The sequence below is a fragment of the Anabrus simplex genome, chromosome 2 (assembly GCF_040414725.1).
Source record: "Anabrus simplex isolate iqAnaSimp1 chromosome 2, ASM4041472v1, whole genome shotgun sequence".
Lineage (NCBI taxonomy): Eukaryota > Metazoa > Arthropoda > Insecta > Orthoptera > Tettigoniidae > Anabrus > Anabrus simplex.
The window spans coordinates 159,277,280-159,296,832 of NC_090266.1; positions in this window are offsets into that span (position 1 = coordinate 159,277,280).

Sequence of the window (19,553 nt, forward strand, 5' to 3'; positions counted from 1 at the left end):
AAAGAAACACTTTTGTTTTTGTTTTTGGAAAATCCAAACAGTGGGGGGTGAAAAGGGGAGTGAATTTTTAAAATGAGTGTATCTATATCTCAAAACTTTAAAAGTTTACAGATGTCAAAATTGTTATTTAGAATGTCCTTTAAAAATAAAGAAATACGTAGTTTTTGTTTTCCGAAAATCCCAATAGGAGGGGTGAAAAAGCGGTTGAATGCCTTTAATGAGGATACTTATATCTCAGAAACTGAAGATATTACAGACCTAAAAATTGATATATGGGATCTCTTTTAACAATAAAGAAACATGTATTTTTTGTCTCTGGAAAATCCAATTAAACAGGAGTGACAAATTGGCGCTAATTTTTAGAAAGACTATATCTATAGTATATCTCAGAAATGCAAAATATTACAGACGTAAAAATTGGTATTTGGAATCTCCTGTAAAATTAAAGAAACACAGGTCATTTGTTTTTGGAAACTCCACTTAAGGGGAACTAAAAATGGGTGAAATTAAAATGGGAATTTCTACAATATATCTCAAAAACTTTACATGTTACAGCAGTGGAAAATGGTATTTGTTATCTCTATTAAAAATAAAGAAACATGTATTTTTAGTTTTTGGAAAAAAACACTTTGGAAAGGGGTAAAAGTGACTGAAAATAGGGTTGAATTCTTTTAATTAGGATACTGATATCTCAAAACTGAAGATGTTACAGGCATGAAATTTGGTATTTGGAATCTGCTTTAAAAGTAAAGAAACACGTATTCTCGGAAAATCCAGTGTAGGGGGGATTTGAAAGAATTGAAGAATGAATTGAATTAATTGTATGAGGATACTTACATCTAATAAAAACTAAAGTTGTTACACACATGAAAATTGGTATTTGGATCTCCTTTAAAAACAAAGAAAAACACGTTTTGGGCGGGGGGAAATTACCTTGGGGGGCGGGAGTGAAAAGGAGTTGAATTCCATTCATGAGGACACATATCTCAAAAACTGAAAATGTTAGAGTCGTGATCATTTTTATTTAGAAGATCCTTTACTATTAAAGAAAAGTACTTTTTGCTGGAAAATTCACGTAATGGGGGGCGGGGGTGCGTGTGAAAGAAAGTGAAAGAAAAGTGAATTATGTTTATGGGGATACTTATATCTCAAAACTGAAGGTAACAAATGTGAACATTGGTATTTGGAATCTCCTTTAAATATAAAGAAACATGCCTTCCATTTTTTTTTTTGGGTGGGGGGAGGGGGGTTAGGGTTAAATCAACTTAACAGCCGTGGGGTGAAAAAGGATTTGAGACCAATTGATTTTACTGTTCATAATGTACTTATAAGGAGCCTCCGTGGCTCAGGCGGTAGCGCACTAGCCTCTTACCGCTGGGTTCCGTGGTTCAAATCCTGGTCACTCCATGTGAGATTTCAATATATCAATATCTCTTTATTTGCAAATGAGGTGTCTACCTCGGTGGCAAATGGGACATTAAAATACATTATTGTCAAGCACTAAATATTAAATTAACAAGCGAAGAAAATTTTCCTATATTACAATATTATACAATTTACGCTAACAATGTTTTCTATTAAACACACAGCTCATCCTTAATAAATTTATATTGTTTACAAAATTCTACTTATAATATCTCCTGTACTACTTACAAATAGAGTCAACTGATATACAGTATGTGGAATTACTTCAAATGATACTATACAACTGGTATAAGATTAATATTTACATTGCATTTATTTACTTATTTGCTTTTTTTTTTTACCCGTTCTGGAACCTAAGTAGCATAACGACCTGCTGTGTCTTAACCAGAGCCCCTTTTGCCACCACTTTTCAGAGTTCCTGAAGGGCCTTCACAGCTACCGTAGCGGTCCCAGGGCCCTCGAAGTCCCCACTGTACTTCACCCCTACAGGCAGTCCCCTACTTTGGCTGTCCAAAGTCCTTAGACCAGGGGATGGAATTAATTTATTCACACATATTTTTTTAAAATTTACAATAACCTGCACTGGTCGAATGCCCTCCAACACTTCATTTATTTTCTCTGTTGCTGTTTATTCTCTTCTTGAATATCTGTACAGACTTTGGAAAAGGATCAAACACTACCCCTGGTAAACTGTTCCACTCCTTCACACCCTTCCCAATGAATGAAAATTTACCCCAATCGCTTCTGCTAAAATTCCTTCTAATTTCATATTTGTGGTCAGTCCTGCCGATATAATTATTTTCCAACTGAAGCCTCTCACGGATAGCTCCCCATGCTTCTTCTCTTGTATAGGCTCTATATAATCCTATAAGTCAAGTTTTCTCCCTTCTCTTACTTAAAGTTTCCCACCCAAGTTCCTTTAACATTTCTGGTACACTACTCTTTCTCCTGAAATCCCTTGTTGCAAATCTTGCTGCTTTCCTCTGTACACTATCTATTTCTTTTATTAGGTATTCTTGGTGAGGATCCCAAACACTGTTTGCATATTCCAATAATGGACGAACCATACTCAAGTAACTTTTTTCTTTTAATTCTTTGTTGCATCCTTTAAGTAGCCTCATCATGACATGTAATGATCTGTATGCTTTCCCAACAATGTCATCAACATGACCTTTCCAGTGCAAATTACTTTCAAATCTCACACCTAAGTATTTGCACTTGCCATCTTTTGGGATAACTACCTCATCCAAAGTATATTCAAATTCAGTTTTAAAGCTCCTGTTTATAGAAGTTGTAACAGTTGATTTGCCTCCATTAATCTTCATATTATTTTCTTCAACCCATTGTTGAATACTTTCAAGGTCCCTTTGTAATTCTGAACAATCCTCAATGTTGCTTATTTCCCTATAAACAATTATGTCATCTGCATACATTCTTATTTTTGATGTTATATTGTTCCCTAAATCATTTGCGTATATTAAGAAAAGTAACGGACCGATTATACTACCCTGTGCAATTCCCTTCCAAACTTTATCTTCCTGAGATACATTATTTCCTACTTTGACTTTCTGAACCCTTGAATTTAGAAATGTTTTTATCCAACGTGTAATCCTTACATCCAATCCTATTCCCTCCAATTTCTTTAATAATATTCCATGTTCCACTCTATCAAAGGCTTTGGAAAGATCTATGGCTATGCAATCTAACTGACCTCCTAAATCCAATTGATCTGATATGTCCTGCTGAAATCCCACCAGTTGTGCCTCACAAGAAAATTTCTTTCTAAATCCATACTGGCTCCTCATGAACCGATTTTTATCATCACATATCCCTCTGATGTACTTCGATATTAAACTCTCCAGTATTTTACAAACTATACTGGTCAGGCTGATTGGTCTGTAGCTCTCTGGTTTCCTTTTATCACCCTTTCCTTTATAAATTGGTATTATTATAGATTCCTTCTATTCCTGTGGTATTACACTATTATTTATGACATAGTCAAAGAGAAATTTTAAATAAGGCACTATGTACCACCCCATTGTCTTTAATACCTCCCCAGTAATTTGATCACTTCCTGCTGCTTTTCCTTGCTGAAGCAGTTGGATTTCTCTGAAAATATCTTCATTTGTGAATGAGAAGCTTCTTGTTTCCCTCTGTGTCTCTCCCTCTCTATCTTCTGTTTTGGTTTCCAACTCTTGACAATCATCTAACGAATCTCTGAATTCCGTACTAAATAGGTTTGCTTTCTCAGTATCTCTTAAATAGTGTTCACCCCCTTCTCCCACCATTGTAGGAATTTGGATTCCTTTTCCTTTTTGATTCCTGATATATGAATACAGCTTTTTCCATTTCTCTTTGTGGTCATTACCCTCTTGAAGTATGCCATTCATATAATTCTCTTTTGCTTCCTTTTTCACCCTATTCAGTTCCCTCATTAGCTGTTTTCTAGTTTCTCTACTCTCCCTACCCTCTTTGATTTTCCTGTTTACTATTCTACATTTTCTTTTTAATTTTCTTATTTCCCTTGTATAATAAACAGGGTCTGAGGTCATTTTACCCTTCTTAACAGGTACAAATCTCTTCTCTCCTTCCCAAATGATTCCTTTAAATTTAGCCCAAAGTGTATCCACGTTACTCCCTTCACTTATGCAACAACTGAATTGTGATTTAAGGTAAGTCCCAAATTCATCAACTTTAGTTTTTCTGTACAATTTCTTGTCTTGTGTAACCCTCTTATTAAGCCTTTTTGGTACGAGTCCTACATCCATTATTACAGCCTTGTGGTCTGCTATTCCTTCAATTACCTCAGTTTTATCAACAATTTCCCATGGTTTAACCAAGAATACATCTAGTAAGTTATTGAGACGAGTCGGTTCTTGTACTACTTGTGTAAATCCTCCCTCCCAAATTAACTTATTTGCCAGTTTCTGTTCATGGGCTTCACTTGCAGCTCCATTCCATTCAACTTCAGGCAAATTTAGATCTCCCCCAATTATTACCATATCATTATTATTGTTTTTATGAGTATAATCTATTATTTTCTCAAAGATTTCCATGTCTCTTTCCTCTCTTCCAGGCCTGTATATTCCTATAATTCCCACCTCCTTCATATTATCACAAACTAATTTTACCCCTAATATTTCATCTCTTTCATCGGTAAACCATTCATGTGAACAGTAAGTTTCCTTCACCAGAATAAACACGCCCCCTCCCTTTTTATCTCCTCGGTCTCTACGATAGACTGTGTACCCTTCTCGAAATACTTCTCTGTTACCCATCCCTTCTTTCAACCACGATTCCACTCCTATCACCACATCAGTCTCATAAGATTCCATCAATGTACCGAATTTTAATTGTTTATTTACTACACTTTGACATTTTACCAAGAGCAATCTCAGACCCCCTTTCTCCCTAAAACTTGACTGTTGCAATTGGGTAACTTGAAATTCCTTACTATCCTGAGTTTCTTTTTCTAGTTGACTGAGCCAGCTTGAAGTACAGCTGGCTCTTTCTACTAGTTTTCCTGGTCAGTATTATAACTCAAGGAAGTTGCCTGTTTTACAGTACATATCTTAATATTAATAAAATCTAGAACAATATTTGCTATCTTTCGTTTACCTGAATTGTTTAGATGGAGGCCATGTTTTGTATAACAGAATCTGTCAAAACTGCTGCATTCAATAACCTGAGTATTCTGAAAATGTTTGCAAATTTTAACAATATCTGTATTGACCTTGTCCACTTCAATGTTCACACATGAGTCTCTACTCAAATCATGCCTGTGGGGCACGTTCACTACAAGGACGTTAGTGTGGGTCAGCTTCCCTAGTGTATGTTTAAGTTGTGATCTTACATTCTTGGTGTCGTCGTGAGCTACGTCGTTCGTTCCACCGATGATAAGCACTGCATCGCCGCTCCCGAAGTTCCTAGTTGCTGCTTCTACGTTTTCCAGAACACTGCTGATAGAAGCTCCTGGATATATTTCTCCGGTTGCTGCTATATTCTCGTCGTTAATCACTCCTGCAATTCCCCTTCCTTGGCTATCACCAAACACAGCTACCTTCGCTGATTTAAGCCTAACTGGGTCTTGAATCTGAATTCTAGGCCTAAATTTTAAACTCAGCACGGCAACGGCAGCGGATCACGATGATTTGGTTTCACGCGCGCGATCACTTTCTTCCAGAATTAAATTATTTAGGGCAGAAAACCTATTTCTGATGTTTATTTCCGGAAATTCAGTTGTAGATTTCTTCTTAGCCGGCCATCCACGAACTACTTGACACCACGTGCTCGAGTTTGTTACTGGTACCGGTATATCACTCGAAGAATGTGTCATATCCTAAGGATTTGGCAAGCTGGGGGCTGGATAGGGTTCTTGGAATGCACTATACTCTACAATGATAACACCAAGTTAAGGTGGCTTAATGCCATGAATCAATATATTGAAATTTGCCCAAGTTATTCAATGTACAATATATACAATCATATACAACTCTTAATGTTAATGATCTTGAGATAGGGAACTACCTATTCTACTCAAAAATCTGTCTAGCTAATAAGTCCTTGGTTCCCTAATTAGTCTTGATATTACCAGATAATACTTATCTTCCGAGAGGATGAAGTCTTGCATGACGTCTTCTCTCTTGAAGCCTGAATTTCACTTTCACAAATTATCACACGCAGGTTTCTGGTTCCCTTCACAATACCCAAGAGATGCAGTTCTGAAATGTCTTTGTGTTTTTGTCCTTGTGACTCCCTAGTGTTGACCTCACTGTGTATACTGGAACCTGCCGCTCCGTGGTTACCTCTTCCCAACTATGTGGTCCAAATCTCGTACAGTTCGTTTCCCTGCTCGACTCTATGGTAGGATCCTCTGAGCCTTAGAATTATGATTTCCCTTGAGTTCCTCCGAGTAGTTGAGTGACTATTAACTGGGCTCCTCCAGAGACCTTCACCCGTAATAATGAACAGTCAGTAGCTTTCACCACTCTCCCTGTAATTTAAGTCCTTTCTAGTGGTAAAGCTTAAATGCTTCAATTGCCGATCAATATACCTGTACGTTTCCCTGGTCGCATATATACTTAATGACTTCCCATTCTAGTTGAATTACAAGTTTGCTGGTGTGTTCCTTTACCCTAACACTCTATTACTGGAGTGTTTAAACTTATTGGCACAACGCTTACAATCCCTATTACCAATGCTGGTAATTCTGAGTTGAACTTTACTAAAGTTCTATTCGTGACCTGATCGGCTTATTGTCCCCACCAGACTTCCAGCTTAACTTCCCAACTACCTCTTCTGACTGTGAGCTATGAACTGACTGATTGCCTCTCTGTGCTCTCCCTTAAGTTAATTCTGTATTTCGCTGTTGCTATGCTCAGCCGAACTTTGAACCCTGTATACTTCTGATTCGTCTTATTCTCATTGGCTGGCAGCATCCCTTCCCTGAGGAAATTCTCAACCTTCTCAATTGTTCCAGAAGGTCGAACCTTGGAATTTTCCCTGTACTACGTGCGGTTCAAGCTGTGCTCTGTCATTCCTTTGACCATTTACATACCGTGATAAGGAATGACCAATATCCTGTGTTTGTTCAAACATTTCACCACTGCCTGAAAGCTTCTACTGCTCAGAACTGCATCTCCTTAATAATTCCCAATGTATATTTCAATCTCATTTTCTTACACATATAATTATTTCATCTTGATGCCTTAAGTTCTATTTCATTTTCTGACTCAAAATTTCTTATATCTACTTTTATTTCTGCATTGTGAGGTCGCGGTTCGAATTTATTTTCGAACCGCTTGCTCACGACTTATGACATGCGGGAGTTCCTGATCAGCGATACGACAAATGGTCAGTCCCAAATTCTAGCGATCGCAGTCTTTCTTTTAATTCATGATTTTCATCTTTAAGAGTCTCATTGTCCTTTTTTAGGATGTTTATAATTTCTAATGCACTTTTATATTCCTCATCGATTGTTTTCGGTGCTTCGTCAACGCCGTCGCCAACAACAACATTCCGAACACACTGCTCACAAATCTAGTCAACATTTTCATTAGTTTTTACGTCTGTAGGGCAATTTCCGCACTTATAATGCCACCATCGATCACATGAATCACACAACATTCCATTTTTCACTAATCTTCGACATTTTCCACACTTTTCGTCACATTTTACGGTTAATTTACTCAGAGGATAAAACACTACGTCGTCATTACCGGATGCCATTTTGAAAAAAAACAAAGCGGGGGCGGGACAGGTTATTCTCCGGGTACTCCGGTTTTCCCTGTCATCTTTCATTTCAGCAACACTCTCCAATATCATTTCATTTCATTTGTCATTCATTAATCATTGCCCCAGAGGAGTGCGACAGGCTTCGGCAGCCGGCACAATTCAAATCCTTGCCGCTAGATGGGGGCTTTATTCATTCCAGTCCTGATCCGGTTGAAAGAGTGGAAACAGGCTGTGGATTTTCAATGTACTTATTCTGATCAAAAACCGATCATTTTTAATCTTTCCTGGGTGCGTTTCCAAGAGACATCTTTTCGTTTGGAGAACATTCTTAGATTACAGTAGATTCTCCTGGCATATAAATAAAAATTTAAACACATTTGAAATAAACAATAGGAATGAGGTTTACCGTGCAGTTGTTCACCTCTATAGTAAGGTCAATAATGCACGGAAGTATGTCATTCGTATCGCCAGAAATCCTGCACACTTGCCTACGCACGACAATGGTGCTTACCGCCAAGTAGTGGTCTTGCATCTTGCCGTGGGGCCCAGAATAATAATAATAATAATAATAATAATAATAATAATTAGGCCTAATAATGTTTTGCTTGATAGCTGCAGTCGCTTACGTGAGGCCAGTATCCAGTATTCGGGAGATAGTGGGTTCGAACCCCACTGTCGGCAGCCCTGAAGATGGTTTTCCGTGGTTTCCCCATGTTCACACCAGGCAAATGCTGGGGCTGTTCCCTAATTAAGGCCACGGCCGTTTCCTTCTCATTCCTAGCGCTTTCCTGTCCCATCGTCGCCACAATGCCTATCTGTGTCGATGCAACGTAAAGCAACTTGCAAAATAATAATAATAATAATAATAATAATAATAATAATAATGTTTTGGGTCGTCATAAAAATGTGCGGACCGCGCGGGAAACGTGTCCTGGACGGGTAATCACTACAAATGCAGTCCGGCTGCGGGTTCAGTACCGCCAAGACACCGAAGAACACACCACGCCGGATCTCCTCAAGGATTTGATCTGTATTAAATATTCTTGTAGGGAAAGATGGCATAGATTTAGGGACCCAACTGACCGGGTGGAATACCTGGACCTAGCCCGGGAAGTATGAAATCGATTGCTGGAAAGAAAGATTGAAAAATGGGAGGAACTTTGCCGTAATCTCTCAGAAAACAAGTCGGATCGTGAATTACATATAAAACGTTAAGCATTCAATTATAAATTTCAGTATAATACCGTAGCGAAACACGAGTATCTTGCTAGTACGTATATATCCCATAACCAATATTTTCAAAAAATACAACTTAAAAATAGCATACAAAACTACACACAACAGTGCCATTATCATACACAACGCTAAAACAATCAACAGTAATAATAAGTACAACCATTCAGGGGTATATCGGATAAAATGCAACAACTGTGACAGCCAGCTACATCGGACGTACTGGCAGGAAAATTCAAATCCGTTATAATGAACACCTAACTGCCATAAAACACAATAATTTTTCCTCCATAGGCCAACACATTGAAGATTATAAACACAAATTCACAAATATCGAAAATGACATGCAAATTTTGAATATAAACACCAAGGACCCCTTGCTCAACATAACAGAAGAATTTTATATTAATCTAGATCAATACGCCAACCCTAATTTTAATATAAATATCCTTAAAAAATGCTTATCTCAAGAGAATCAGTAAAAAAACTTGACACGCGCCAGAAGACACGCCCAACTCCACGCCTACGCCCTCAACATCCACTCCTCCCGCCCCTCCGCCCCTTCCCTTCACAGCAAACGGCATTAGCCCGAGACAATATCAATATCAATCAATATCAATCAATACTGATCTGCATTTAGGGCAGTCGCCCAGGTGGCAGATTCCCTATCTGTTGCTTTCCTAGCCTTTTCCGAAATGATTTCAAAGAAATTGGAAATTTATTGAACATCTCCCTTGGTAAGTTATTCCAATCCCTAACTCCCCTTCCTATAAATGAATATTTGCCCCAGTTTGTCCTCTTGAATTCCAACTTTATCTTCATATTGTGATCTTTCCTACTTTTATAGACGCCATTCAAACCTATTCGTCTACTAACGTCATTCCACGCCATCTCTCCGCTGACAGCTCGGAACATACCACTTAGTCGAGCAGCTCTTCTTCTTTCTCTCAATTCTTCCCAACCCAAACATTGCAACAGTTTTGTAACGCTACTCTTTTGTCGGAAATCACCCAGAACAAATCGAGCTGCTTTTCTTTGGATTTTTTCCAGTTCTTGAATCAGGTAATCCTGATGAGGGTCCCATACACTGGAACAATACTCTAGTTGGGGTCTTACCAGAGACTTATATGCACTCTCCTTTACATCCTTACTACAACCCCTAAACACCCTCATAACCATGTGTAGAGATCGGTACCCTTTATTTACAATCCCATTTATGTGATTACCCCAGTGAAGATCTTTCCGACCGGGCGAGTTGGCCGTGCGCGTAGAGGCGCGCGGCTGTGAGCTTGCATCCGGGAGATAGTAGGTTCGAATCCCACTATCGGCAGCCCTGAAGATGGTTTTCCGTGGTTTCCCATTTTCACACCAGGCAAATGCTGGGGCTGTACCTTAATTAAGGCCACGGCCGCTTCCTTCCAACTCCTAGGCCTTCCCTATCCCATCGTCGCCATAAGACCTATCTGTGTCGGTGCGACGTAAAGCCGCTAGCAAAAAAAAAAAAAAAGATCTTTCCTTATATTAACACCTAGATACTTACAATGATCCCCAAAAGGAACTTTCACCCCATCAACGCAGTAATTAAAACTGAGAGGACTTTTCCTATTTGTGAAACTCACAACCTGACTTTTAGCCCCGTTTATCAACATACCATTGCCTGCTGTCCATCTCACAATATTTTCGAGGTCACGTTGCAGTTGCTCACAATCTTGTAACTTATTTATCACTCTATAGAGAATAACATCATCCGCAAAAAACCTTACCTCCGATTCCACTCCTTTACTCATATCATTTATATATATAAGAAAACATAAAGGTCCGATAACACTGCCCTGAAGAACTCCTCTCTCAACTATTACAGGGTCAGACAAAGCTTCACCTACTCTAACTCTCTGAGATCTATTTTCTAGAAATATAGCAACCCATTCAGTCACTCTTTTGTCTAGTCCAATTGCACTCATTTTTGCCAGTAGTCTCCCATGATCCACCCTATCAAATGCTTTAGACATGTCAATCGCGATACAGTCCATTTGACCTCCAGAATCCAAGATATCTGCTATATCTTGCTGGAATCCTACAAGTTGAGCTTCAGTGGAATAACCTTTCCTAAAACCAAATTGCCTTCTATCGAACCAGTTATTAATTTCACAAACATGTCTAATATAATCAGAAAGAATGCCTTCCCAAAGCTTACATACAATGCATGTCAAACTTACTGGCCTGTAATTTTCAGCTTTATGTCTATCACCCTTTCCTTTATACACAGGGGCTACTATAGCAACTCTCCATTCATCTGGTATAGCTCCTTCGGCCAAACAATAATCAAATAAGTACTTCAGATATGGTACTATATCCCAACCCATTGTCTTTAGTATATCCCCAGAAATATGATCAATTCCAGCCGCTTTTCTAGTTTTCAACTTTTGTATCTTATTGTAAATGTCATTGTTATCATACGTAAATTTTATTACTTCTTTGGCCTTAGTCTCTTCCTCTATCTCGACATTATCCTTGTAACCAACAATCTTTACATACTGCTGACTGAATACTTCTGCCTTTTGAAGATCCTCACATACACACTCCCCTTGTTCATTAATTATTCCTGGAATGTCCTTCTTGGAACCTGTTTCTGCCTTAAAATACCTATACATACCCTTCCATTTTTCACTAAAATTTGTATGACTGCCAATTATGCTTGCCATCATGTTATCCTTAGCTGCCTTCTTTGCTAGATTCAATTTTCTATTAAGTTCCTTCAATTTCTCCTTACTTCCACAGCCATTTCTAACTCTATTTCTTTCCAGTCTGCACCTCCTTCTTAGCCTCTTTTTTTCTCTATTATAATAAGGTGGGTCTTTACCATTCCTTACCACCCTTAAAGGTACAAACCTGTTTTCGCATTCCTCAACAATTTCTTTAAACCCATCCCAGAGTCTGTTTACATTTTTATTTACCGTTTTCCACCGATCATAGTTACTTTTTAGAAACTGCCTCATACCTGCTTTATCAGCCATATGGTACTGCCTAACAGTCCTACTTTTAAGACCTTCCTTTCTATCACATTTATTTTTAACTACCACAAAAACAGCTTCATGATCACTAATACCATCTATTACTTCAGTTTCCCTATAGAGCTCATCTGGTTTTATCAGCACCACATCCAAAATATTTTTCCCTCTGGTTGGTTCCATCACTTTCTGAATCAGCTGTCCTTCCCATATTAACTTATTTGCCATTTGTTGGTCATGCTTCCTGTCGTTCGCATTTCCTTCCCAATTGACATCTGGCAAATTCAGATCTCCCGCTACAATCACATTTCTTTCCATGTCGTTTCCCACATAGCTGACTATCCTATCAAATAATTCCGAATCCGCATCAGTGCTACCCTTTCCCGATCTGTACACTCCAAATATATCAAGTTGCCTATTATCTTTTAGAAATGAGCCTTACACCTAGAATTTCATGTATCTCATCTTTAACTTTTTCGTAGCTTACAAATTCTTCTTTCACCAGAATGAAAACTCCCCCTCCCACCTTTCCTATCCTATCTCTACGATACACACTCCAGTGCCGTGAGAAAATTTCTGCATCCATTATATCATTTCTCAGCCATGATTCAACTCCTATTACAATATCTGGTAAATATATATCTATTAAATTACTTAATTCTATTCCTTTCTTTACAATACTTCTACAGTTCAACACTAACAATTTTATGTCATCCCTACTTGATTTCCAGTTCCCTGTTCCCTTATCACCGCTCCCTAGGCCATCCCGTTTCCCTGAATGTACCTCCCTATTACCCTTCCAAACAAATTTCCTAACTTATACGTACCACTGCGGTTTAAATGAAGGCCATCCGAGCGCAGATCCCTTTCTCCTACCCACCCATTAGGATCTAGAAATTTCACTCCCAGTTTCCCACATACCCACTCCATAGTCTCATTTAAATCCCCAATCACCCTCCAGTCAGCATCCCTCCTACACAGTATTCCACTAATAACAATCTCCGCTTTCTTAAACTTCACCCGTGCTGCATTTACCAGATCCCACACATCTCCAACTATGTTGGTACTTATATCAGCTTGCCTTACGTTGTTGGTACCAACGTGAAACACTACCACCTTCTCCTTCCCCTCCTCCCTCTCTTCTACTTTCCTCAACATCTGCCTCAACCTAATTCCTGGATAACATTCTACCCTGGTTCCCTTTCCTCCACACACTTTCCCCACGTGTCTAACGATGGAATCCCCCATGACCAGAGCCTCAACCCTACCCACCTCATTTGATCCCCTCCCCTCCTGGTCAGCCCTATCTTTCCTGATAGCTGCAGAAGCTACTTCCTCCTCCCTTTTCTCCTTCCCATGACCCTGTTCCACCTGTCTTTTCCTATCCTCTACTCTACATTTCCCTTTCCTACCTTTTCCCTTCCTCCTACTTCCACGCATCTCAGCAACAGTTCCCTGTCCCTCATCTTCCCTCTGCTGTTCTACCTGGAGTGACTCGTACCGATTTCGCACAGACACCTGTCCTGAATTCTGATCCTGAATAGAGCCCTTGGCCTGCAATCTCCTTCCCCTTAAAACATTAGACCACCTGTCTTCTACAACTCCTCCCTTTCCTTCCCCTCCCTCTTGTACACCTACTGTAACCTGTACATTGTTTGAGGGAGTCCTATCTTCCTTCCCGTCTTCTGTGAGAATCCTAATTATCTCCCTCAAACTTTCCAACTCCTCCCTCATACCCCTCAATGCCTCACCACACCCACAATAAGTACACTCGCGCTCCTTAGCCATTCTTTACGGGGGGAAAAATTTTTAATTAAAAAAATAAAATAACTTATTTGCAAAAAAAAATAAATGAACGGAGGGATATAATGTCTGGGATAGTACACAACAATAAGGTAATTAATATACGACTACACTACAATACTACTTAGTCGTGCTCTATTTTTTTTTATCCTACAACCCCTAACAGGATAAAAACTGCTGTTAATTACTGAATATCGAAAGTAATACACAAGAACTACACAATTCCAAACTGCAATTAAGCCTATCCTAATTTCAACAATATTTTAGTAAGAGTTTCTACGGATACCTCTACTACACCAGTACTACACAAATATTTTACATGAAGTAGTACACAACGTGCTCCCAAACCATATACAACCTTAAGACCACAATATCAGTAAATAGACGTATAGATTCTCTCACATGACCTAAGACATTCCTTCAACATATTAGTATCACTCACATCTTACTCTTATCTTTCACAGACAATTCTTACAATATCACACAACTACAAAAAAGAAGGAGCCTCCACTCTGGTTTTATGTAACACATCATCATCGTAATATGGCAAAGGATATTATGACTCATCTTTTAATGTAAACAACTGGATTTTATATACGACAAGCTGCAATTTCTACACTTCCATCCAAGCCTCAACTGAATCCACACTACGTCTATATTTTGCCTTTTAGAGATGCAAAGTGTTTCTTATTCTTTGTGTACATATGAGACAAAATATTGTAAAAATGAGATATTGGTATTTTAAATGTAACTCATATTACAATTCAAGCCTTTGAGTTTTTAAATATAATGCACGGTTGTGGACAACCAGACTTAATGATAGCACTCAAACTGAAGAATTAAGAAATAGTGCAAGGAACTCGAAAATTTCACAAGCATGAAAGTGTTTTACGCACATGTTTTTATTTTATGAATACTCATAAGTTAGTTTTAAGTTTAGTCAAACTGAAGAACTAAGAAACCGTGCAAGTCATAAACTCAAACATTCATAAGCATGAAAGTGTTTTACGCATATGTTGTTTTTATTTTATGTATACTTGTAAGTTAGTTTTAAGTTTAGGAATATTCACTTTTCTCAGATGCGCAATTTGACGAATGCCTTACTCATGAGTACAACCTGACATGTCACGTCACATGATATTCCTTTCTAAATATGGTAATGTTTGCAATTGTACGATGTGTTATATGTATATGTATGTCCAGCTGAGGATGACCCGTTAGGGTCTGAACCGGTCCTGCATTAATAATAATAATAATAATAATAATAATAATAATAATAATAATAATAAACAAGTATTGATTAGGTGGCGTTTTTCTCCTCTTTGCATTTGTGTGAATTATCAATACAGATATGAAGCTTATAAATTACGATACCAGTTTGCCTGCCAGCAAACAAAGGTGATTAAACTTGGAAAAGGGCCAAATATATTACCACGGAATGGTGAAGGCCTGTAGTTGGCTATTCACATACTCGGCACAAACAACATTCACTTCTGTTCACCTGTAGACCTACGACACGCTGCTCGCCACACAATGCGGGAACAACGCTCTCAAGATCTCTCGAAATTTCTCGCGAGAAACGGTGCCTGCCTAGTCTTGAAAAATCTCGAGAAAACTCAAGACCTCGTCTCGGACTGCCCATCACTACTTGTAACTTCCTTTCTTCCTGCTTGCAGATACGTCTATGCTCACGTCTCTGAAAACTGTAAAAATAGTTGATTCATGATTATTATGCCTGTGCTATTTGCTGTGAATGGAGTAAACTGTTTCATGATTCATCCAGCTGATAAAGACATCGCAGGATGTTATTTATCTCTCTCGGTGTTCTGCATGATCTCAAAAGTGTGCTTTGTCTTATCAAGAGTCTTGTTGGCCTCTGTTTCCTATCCCTACTGCACAGCCTGATGGCCTGCAGATTTTGAGGTTGCATATACTCAACCTCTTGGCCATTGTTCTTGGCTTTCTAGATTGGGGAATAACAATGAATCAAGGTAAATTAATTCACTTTGCTTAGGATGTAGTCTAATGTAGTAATTGTCATTTTCATGCAACTAAACTTCTGTCTTAATGTTCTTTAAATATGATAAAATTCTCTACATTGTTGCAAATTTTGGTTCAGTAAATGAACTCCAAATCTATTCTTTTGTGAGTGAAATACAATGCACTTAACTAGAATTAAATAATATAAAAACTTCATCAGACAGTGATGTGCAATATCTCTGCTGCAGGAACTCAACTGGAACAACACGTGTGGGCTTAGGTCGATGTTTCATTGTGGCCGCATTAGTGCGATGGACTAAGGTGCGCGAGTCGATGTTAAGGGCTGTGCTTCACTGTGGATAAGGCCTCACTGAGTGTGGTACATACACTATACTGAAAGACATTGTTCCATTTTTTCCATCGAAGACCCCTTGATAACATGGAAAGTCTCTAAACAAGCAGTATTCTATTCCTGAGCTCTTGGAAAGGCAAAGTAGTTGGTAAATATGCACTGCCTCCCTTTAAATGCCTATTACTAATACTGAGTATATTTCCACAAAAATGTCTGGTGTGTGCAAAACTGAGTGTGAAAACAGGCAGTGAATACCAATACTCTTAATTAGTCGCCCAGAACATTGAACATGCTCTTTGCAAATTCATTTGGAGGTTCAGTGACAAAATAAGCTGTAAGTAAACTTCCTTCAGAACTCGGAAAAAACAAAATTTTAATTTCAGGATGTTAGGTACTAGATAAACAAATAAAAAGTTACAAAGCTAGATGCTTTGAATAACTTGAGATCGAAATGTAGTAAACTGAATTAAGCTTGGTCTGATGCCCAGAATATCACCACTAACTCTATTACAATAAAAGGTTGACTTGCCTGAATTTTTCCCAGTAAAAAAGAAACGGGTTCAATTTTTAAAAAAATCTTGGTAAGATCGTTATGGTAAGTCAGTGAGGTAAGTGAAAATGATAAACTGAGTATAAAATATATAAAGTCATTTTTCAATAATGGAGAGAAAAATCACAAATTTATTTGTTCAAATGCAATTTATTACTTCTATGTTTGAATCCAGTACCTAGTTTGAAAACTTACTTGCTTGCTTGAGGTTTCCAATTAAGTGTCGTCCTCATTCTACAGCTTTTGAGCTACATTCCTGTTATGATATTGCTTGTCTTCTGTATCCCATGAACTATTTTTTCCTTAATTAAAGAGATCAGCTACTCACACTCAGTTCAAGTGTCAGAACAGGAATATCTTTCTTCTTCATGGCCTTTTCCCATTTACCTGGAGAAGCCAGAATGGAAATAGTGTTTTTCTCAAACATTAAGAAATGAACAACTCCAATGGTTCTCCAATTACAGAGAATTGACTCAATTATCCAGCAATAGGCCTATACAGTAGCACCCACAAGTATTTTGAATCTAGGTATTGTCTGTTATGGAGAGCCTCCGTGGCTCAGGCAGCAGCGCGCCAGCCTCTCACCGCTGGGTTCCGTGGTTCAAATCCCGGGCACTCCATGTGAGATTTGTGCTGGACAAAGCTGAGGTGAGACAGGTTTTTTTCTCCAGGTACTCCAGTTTTCTCTGTCATTTTTCATTCCAGCAAGACACTCCAATATAATTTCATTTCATCTGTCATTCATTTATCATTGCCCCAGGAGTGCGACAGGCTTCGGCAGCCAGCACAATTCCTATCCTCGCTGCTAGATGGGGGCTTCACTCATTCCATTCCTGACCCGGTCGAAATGACTGGAAACAGGCTGTGGGTTTTCATTTTCATTGTCTGTTGTCAGCATTGTTTGCGTGAATGCACAGCAGGCGAGTCATGCAGCGTATAGTGGCATGCCAAACATACAAATACGTTTTACTAGCATCAATAGAAACATATTTTATGTTGGTGCTCATACTAATCGGAATATTTCACAAAATAATTATATCATACAATTAAATGAGAATACATTATATTTATATACTTTTGAAGGTATCCAACTTCATGGCTAAATGGTTGGCATGCTGGCCTTTGATCCAAGGGGTCCCAGGTTCGATTCATGGCTGGATCGGGGATTTTTACTTTCATTATTCAGCACAGAAGACTAAAAAAAAAAAATACTGAAAGAACTATCATCCCTTCATCCTTTAAAGTCTGGAGGCTATACAAGGAGTATAATATAAGACTTCACAGCAGAGTACCGAGGCATAGGAGATCAGAGAAGCAGTGGCAGCAAGCGCAGTGCCCGCGATGGCAAGCGGACGTAGTTGTTTCAAAGAAGTGGCATGACCACTCCTATAGAAACCAAATAAAACTGAACTCACCAAGCTACATGCATGCTCAGGATAGATAAATAAATAAAACAAAGAAATAAACTAGTAAATGAAAGTGAACTTACCAGTACTTACAGATGATGTTGAATGTTATCTCCTTGAGCTGTGATGCAAACTTCATATGTGAGATTTTGAAACACAGTTCATGAACGCTGATGGAACACACATTGTTCCTAATTTTGATTTTTAATTCTCCTGCAGTTTCAGAATGATTCCTGTAACATTTCCTTTCAGAGTTGTCCATAGATAAAATTTGCATGTGAAATCAGACAAATGAGAGGACCGTAAGACTTTACTGATGATCTGATCATCATCAAACACTTCCTGCAATAGTCGCATAGAACATGGGCCTTTGCAGCACCCTCCTTCCTTTTTCTTCTTCAGTCTGTTCAGCAAAAAATGGTTTGAGAATACTGTGAAAATAATTGTCTGAGGTAATCGTGTCCTGAAAAAATATCTGACCAGTGATTCCTCTGCTTCTAATAGTGCACCATACACTCACTTTCACATCATGCAGAGGTCTCTGCTGTTAAATGTGCAGGTTCTCTGTATCCCAGATCCTACTGTTCTGTGAATCGAGAAATCCACTCAAATGAAACCAAGATTCGTCACTCATAAAAAGAAAGTTCGGATTCACAATATCATTGTGGACACTATTCATTAAACAAAAACTGCATGACACTATAGCCTTGACAGGCCTTGGCCTATAAAGCGACCGCTGCTCAGCCCGAAGGCCAGCAGATCATGAGGTGACGCATGGTCAGTGCGACGAATCCTCTTGGTCATTATTCTTGGTTTTCTAGACCGGGGTCGCCATCTCACCGTTGAATAGCTGCTCAATTGTAATTACGTAGGCTGAGTGGACAATCACAAAGTTTATACAAGGAGTAATTTTAATACCACCTATTCAATACAATTTATTCTACTATTGTGTGGTTAAATACACATGGAAATTAGCAGAAATTTGAAGGGTTACATGTTTCGCCCATTGTTTATTGGGCATCATCAGCCTCAATCAATCTTAAAACACACCTGGTCTAAGGAGTCATAATAATTTACATGAAACGTATTGAAGAATATTTACAAGTGTTAATACTGTGGATGCAAAATGTTTACAGTACAAAAATATTGAATAAAACAGAACTTTTGGTAAATCACTTTGAAAAATTGAAACGTTCGTCTAAAAGTAATTGTCACACATTGTTTTTTAAAAAATGATCTATTTCTGACACTGAAATGGATCTTTTTGATAAAAAGCTTGAACAATATATATTACATTTGGAAAACAGAATATCAAAAACAAGGCGTCACAGGACAAGAACAAGACTGTTAAAAGATACAGTATTTGCTCATGTTTGAGGCCAAAATTTAAAATAAGGATGAAAATATGTAGTCGAATTGGAGGCGGTATAGATTAAGACGTCTTGGAAAGTTGGATAAAAATCATAGTATGTCGTGAAGTGCTAAAAAACATCGAAGAATTTGCCGTAAATGCTGCTAAAAATGTCCAATTAAAAGAAGGTAGGTTGGACGACAATTTCGTG